We start from the raw sequence: 6399 nt of genomic DNA, 5'->3' as shown, positions 1-6399 counted from the left end.
CCCCATTTCCTCTAATTTTTCATTGGACAAGAGCTCCTTAATCGTTCCCTTTCCTGATTCATTTATTCCTTCGACCAAGTTTCTTCCCAAAGACAGATTAAATTTAATTATTACCCTAACACCATTAATAAAAAGGTGGTAAATGTCCACCAAAGGTTAAAAGAAGAGCATAGTCAAGGGGTATATTTGATTCCATGTAAAGGTTGTGACTTAGTTTATATCGGGCAGACTGGAAGAGATTTGAACACTAGGATGATTGAACATAAACGTTCCATTAAATATGGACAAGAGAGCTCAGCTGCATTCCAACATGTTAAGCAAATTAAACATTGTTTAGATTGGGACAAAGCTGAGCTTATTTATAAATCCAGATGCGAGTTCAGGAGCAAAATGGTAGAATCTACTATTATTGAATACCAGCCCAATATGAATATTTCAAAGGGGCAATGGTCCCCGGATATAATGACCGGACTCTTCATCACCAACCTATTGAAAGCTCTTTTGCCTCCTGACCTCACATACGGAGTGAGACGAGGGTAGAGACCTCTTCCCATGTTCCCCTTTCTCATGTCAAGGGTGCTACTTAAGTAGCACGCTCTCTCTTAATTGTATCTACTGAAGAGGATTGCAGTTTGCAATTGAAATATATAGATTCCCCGTCTCCAGTCTTTTCTACTCCAACAGTGGTTTTTAACGTGATTGACAAATGTGTGATTACATTTTTCACCTGTACTACATATATATATATATATATATATATATATATAAATGAAGAAGGACATCTACCTAAATAGGATCAAGTGAGTATTCTACATAATCTCAGCAAAAGACAAAGAAAAATCATAGAAGCTCTGTACATAGCCACCAACAAATGTATGAACAATAGAGCAGGTGACATAAAATTATTGGACACAACAGCAAGGCATGCAGCAAAAGAGTGGAAGAAAACGGGACGAATGATCACCAGAAGCATCCCATAGTGTCAGTATGACCAATGTGCAAGAGTTAGAGCCTCCTTGAACTCAGACCTATCCTAGTTCATTACCCACACATTTTCTGTATTTATTGCCAGTATTTTCTGTTGTGTAACATTCTTTCTGAAGAAGCACCATAGTGTGAAACTAGTTAAAGAATAAACACTCATTCTATTTGTGTGTTTTCCCCTTTGCCTCTCTCTCTCTCTCTCATATATATATATATATATATATCAGCACCACAGTCGGACGAAAGAAAAAGTTGAGTATGTGAAACTATATATTTTGATTTCTAAATGCAATCCTCTTCAGTTAGCAATCAAAATATATAGTTTCACTTACTCAACTCTTTCTTTCATCCGACTGTGGTGTTAGTTTTGATTTACAAATGCATTACTACGTTTCTCACCAGTGATACAGATTGACTTCTCATTAATGGACTAAAAGGTGTCCATTGATGTGAATAATCCATTGATTTGGAGTGGTTTTTGGATGGCATAGCGATTGCACAGCACTAAACAACAGCATCAAAAACACAGCGAAAACACCGCAAACACAGCTAATTAACGTCTGTTAATGAGAGATCAATCTGTATATATATATATATATATATATATATATATATATATATATATATATATATATATATATATATATATATATTACATACATATATATACAGTACTACCTCTCATTAACGGACTAAAAGGGGGGTAACGGCGTCCATTGCTGTGAATAATCCATTGATTGGGAGTGGTTTTTGGGTGGCATAATAGTGATTGCACAGCACTAAACAACAGCACCAAAAACACAGCAAACATAGCTAATTAACGTCTGTTAATGAGAGGTCAAACTGTATATATATATATATATATAAAAGGGGGGGTAATGGTGTCCATTGATGTGAAGAATCCATTGATTGGGAGTGGTTTTTGGGTGGCATAGTGATTGCACAGCACTAAACAGCGCCAAAAACACAGCGAAAACACCGCAAACACAGCTAATTAACATCTGTTAATGAGAGGTCAATCTGTATTTATATATATATATAACATACATATATATACAGTACTACCTCTCATTAACGGACTAAAAGGGGGGTAACGGTGTCCATTGATGTGAATAATCCGTTGATTTGGAGTGGTTTTTGGGTGGCATAATAGTGATTGCACAGCACTAAACAACAGCACCAAAAACACAGCAAAAACACAGCAAAAACGTCGCAAACACAGCTAATTAATGTCTGTTAATGAGAAGTCTCACTGTATATGTCTATATTGGAAAATTGTAAACACGACTAAATTATCTTCTTTGTATCTCTTTTTTTTCTGTTTGTAATTTAGTTGTTTGCTCTCGAGACCTTTTCCTCCTTCTGTTCCCCACATCCTTCATTGTGAACATTTGATCCACCTCCATTTGTGCCTTTGGACTATGGTCTAGTGTTGTTTGTGCTACTTATTGATGCTTTTTTGCTACACTTGTTTTATGTTCACAGCCATTTAACTTTTTATTTTGTTTAGTTCTTAATTTTATTTGTCTGATTTTAATTTAGTCATTTGTTCTTGACACTTCATTGTGGATATTTGGTCCACCTCCATTTGCGTCTTTGTCCTATGTTCTGGTGTTTTTATGTTTGTGTTACGTATTGATGCTTTTCTGATATGCTTGTTTTATGTTCACATATAACTTTATTTTTTTTGTACATTTTATTTTATTTTAATTGGTACTAATATTTCATTTCAATTGTAGTGTATTTAATATTGTAAAGAGGTTTGCTTTGGACATGTGAATGAGTGTGTGAACCTTTCCCAGGTTTCCCACTCAGATGATTTATATTTGAGTTCACAATCTTGTAACCATTATGCCCCTTGAAGACGATTCCTGGACGGGAATTGAAACGTTGGGCAAATAAACCTTTCAATTGAGTCTGGTGTTTACAATTTTCCAATATGGATCCCAGACTCCAAATCTTCACATACATACACATACATACATATATATATATATATATATATATATATATATATATATATATAAGTATATATATATATATATGTATATATAATATATACATATATATACATATACATATATACATTATATATATATATATAATATATATATATATATACACAAGTTTATAGATGCCTATACATCCAGACCAATATATTATATAGAAGTAAGAGATGCAAGTTTCATATAGCTAGTATTGAATGGTTTATGAGGAGAAAAATAAAATATTATGAATAATATTTAATACTATCTAGAAATAAGTATTTCATTGACAAATAGAGACAACATAAAATATATAGTATGAAAGCATTTGATGAGCAAAACAGTAACAGTGTCATCCTCAACCAATCATAGGAACTGAACAAGTTGCAACCAATGAAATATCAGTTTTGTGTAAACTTCTAGCAACACTAGTTTCCTCATTACTTTAAGATTATTTGCATCAAGAGAATCTGCAAAAACAAAGTACAATTATTTATAGTCACAACTAAAAACCATAAGAAGTTAGTAAAAATATATCTTTATCACCAAATCTGTATAGAAAATATGGGACATTTGGGGTGTTCTTGAAAGGTTAGTAAGGGACTGGGGTCAAACCATCTAATATGGTACATGCCCCACATATAAGAAACATCTGGCAACCCTAAGCTATTCAAAGTCACATTTCAAAAGTAAAAACACCAAAGTAAATATGTTGACACTATTACTTCATATATAATTAAGGAGACTGAAAACTAATAAAAAAGAAAAAAAAAATGGCATTTCAAAGTGGCTATTCAAAGTCACATTTTAAAAGTAAAAACACCAAAGTAAATATGTTGACACTATTACCTCATCATACATAACAGAGGAGATTGAAAAATTATTAAAAAAAAAAGTGGCATTTCACTACATGAAGACATGATAGAGAAAATCATTGAAATTCTTATTCCTTCCATACTAGAATATGCACCAGTGGTATGGTCAGCACACCTAAAAATAAAAGAAAAAGAGAGAATACAAAACATGGCAGATAAGATGACCCTAAGACTACATGAAGGAAGACTGAAAAAAATAGAACTTTCCACTGTGGAAGAGCAAAGAGGGAGAGGTGACATGATAAGATCTAGATCAGAGAAAGGTATAGAAAAAATGGACACAGGATTTGCTGGTATGGGGTAAATGATCAATAGCAGGTCATGATAAAAAATAAAAGTTAGGAAGTATTGCTTTCCACACAGAGATGTAGACTTGCTGAACAAGTTGGATGAAAACATAATTAAAGGCAAAGTTTGATGAGAGACTGGAACACATGTATATTATGTATACTACAACTATGTAGATACAGTGAATATCCATGTTCCCCTATGTCTTCACTCACACAAGGATTGGAGTAGGGGTGGAGGGGTGATGAAAGTTATGTTAGTTTGCAATATAGAAAAAAATTGCAGATTCTTTCATTTTTCCCCCCCACAATTGCTTCATTTGGAATATGTCTATATATCAAGAGCTTTTTTCCACCTTATAAGGGAGGTAGACAAGTCAAAAACACGTACCAACTCCCCCCCCCCTTCCACTCCCATCCACCACCTTTTCCCACCTCACATCTTAGCTCCTCACGGAAGATGGGTCATCATCCCTGTATCCCGCCCACTGTCCTGGATCAGAAGCAATCAATAGCAAGATGTAGTACATGCACAGCAAGGCTGCTTCACTTAATCAGCAACCCCCTCTTTCCACCCCCTCATGCATTATTGGAACATCCAACTCAAGTGAATATTTTGTTGTCAGTCTCACAGATACAACTATTACGTTATTGGATACCTCTAATCGTTTGGAGTATTTTGAACCTCATAAGTACAGCAAATCAAATTAGTGATTTCTAAATGTTTTTTTGACGGGGGTTACAGTGGAGAATAGTACAACCACGTCTAACCTACCCTTGCCTAGCTTAACCCAACCTAACCTACCCTGACAATAAAGAGGTTTCTCCCAGGAAGAAGGAAAATAAAACAATTATAAAAAAATAAAAATAACAGCTTCATCATCACTCGAAGCATCATGTGGAGGTACTGCACATGGCTGATGGTGGTGGTCACCCAGTGGTCCTCTATGTACAGCCCTTCTTGGTTGAAGAAAGCATGGATGAGTGTTTCTATCTGGCCAAATACTGAAAGAAGAATTTGCCTTGTATCCCAGGTCACTTCACCCACTCCTTAATGTCTCTTTAATGTGTTCTGCATCACAGGCCCCCTTTTTGGGCCTTTAATAAGACACACTAAAAAAAATAAAAAATAATAATGATAAATAAATAAAAAAAAGAGCACAAAAGAAATATTAATTTGCAGTATTTATTCATGGGATTCAAAATAATCAGAATGATAAGAGCTATCCTATGATTTAGATAAGAATTGTATCTGACTGGCAAACAACTTTATAAATGTCCCAACTCCTAACAAATAGCTACAACATAACAGGCTGCCTCAGATTCCACATACAGCAACATTACTTATCCCTCAACTCTCCCATACTAAACGCTGCAAAATGAATGACCAAAAATCTATTCAATCACCAAAAAAGTTTAAATAATTTTAGTTTCAACATACAATGGAATAGATCTGGTAAAAATAGTGTTGCCAGACAGGATCATTATACTATAGGACTGCCAATCAAGCCATGTATCTGAATGACGAATACCTGCAGGTAAATTACTTAGTACCTGTGTGACCTTCTCCTAAACTTACAATCTTCCTGAGACTCTGGGACTTGACAAATGTCAGAAGAATTTCAGTCCTTCAACGCTACACGTCAACCTTGTAGAAATTCTTTATTGCTGTATACGTCAAACTGAAGAAAACGTACTTTGCAACTGACGAAAGAAAACATAAAGACTATGAGGTATTAAGGGGTAACTAGTCGTTATTTCTACGTCACTGAATGCGCTTCATTCTAAATTGTATGTGCACGGACAAAAAGACAGTTTCTCTCCTTATAAAGGGGGTTGCCTAGCCAAGATATAAACCTACCTTTAACCCACCCAATACTCACTTTTATTTAAGTCCTTGTTGATGAAGGGTCATCCCAATTCGTTGCTCACCGTTTTGATCAGAGGCAATGCAACAAGATGCAACACCTTCACAGCAGGGCCCGATAGCCTACCTAGTCTACTCTCACTGCTTTATTACATGGTGATCCCCCCTTCACCTAGTCCAGAATTTACAGAGGAAATAAGAAGTCCCTCGTGTCGCATCAACTTATCCATTTATAATTATCAAATGTCTTGTTTTCTCCTGCCCATGTTCGATAAATCCTTGTACTCAAGGACCCCTTCACCCCATACATTAATTCCATTCTCAGTTTTCCCTCAATTTTATTTCATCCACCAAATCGGTCTTCCACACTGTTTTTACTAGTCTTCTTCAATTGTTATTTC

At 35.1% G+C, this 6399-nt stretch overlaps 1 protein-coding gene across 2 annotated transcripts in view; it reads right to left on the bottom strand.

Annotated features, from left to right (window-relative positions):
• Positions 1-5807, bottom strand: part of LOC143031979 (uncharacterized) — a 16521-nt gene extending 10714 nt beyond the window's left edge. Inside the window, exon 1 of one of the 2 annotated variants that reach the window (XM_076196400.1) lies at positions 5711-5807. The gene's annotated coding sequence lies outside the window, so the exon portion shown is untranslated. Of the gene's footprint in view, positions 1-5685 lie in introns of both variants that reach the window. The other variant, XM_076196401.1, reaches the window with a different exon arrangement.
• Positions 5808-6399: the final 592 nt, after the last annotated feature.

The sequence above is a fragment of the Oratosquilla oratoria genome, chromosome 12, assembly GCF_046742065.1.
Source record: "Oratosquilla oratoria isolate Oo_2021 chromosome 12, ASM4674206v1, whole genome shotgun sequence".
Taxonomy (NCBI): Eukaryota; Metazoa; Arthropoda; class Malacostraca; order Stomatopoda; family Squillidae; genus Oratosquilla; species Oratosquilla oratoria.
The sequence above is the reverse complement of the archived record's forward strand: the minus strand, read 5'-3'. Positions and strand labels throughout refer to the sequence as shown.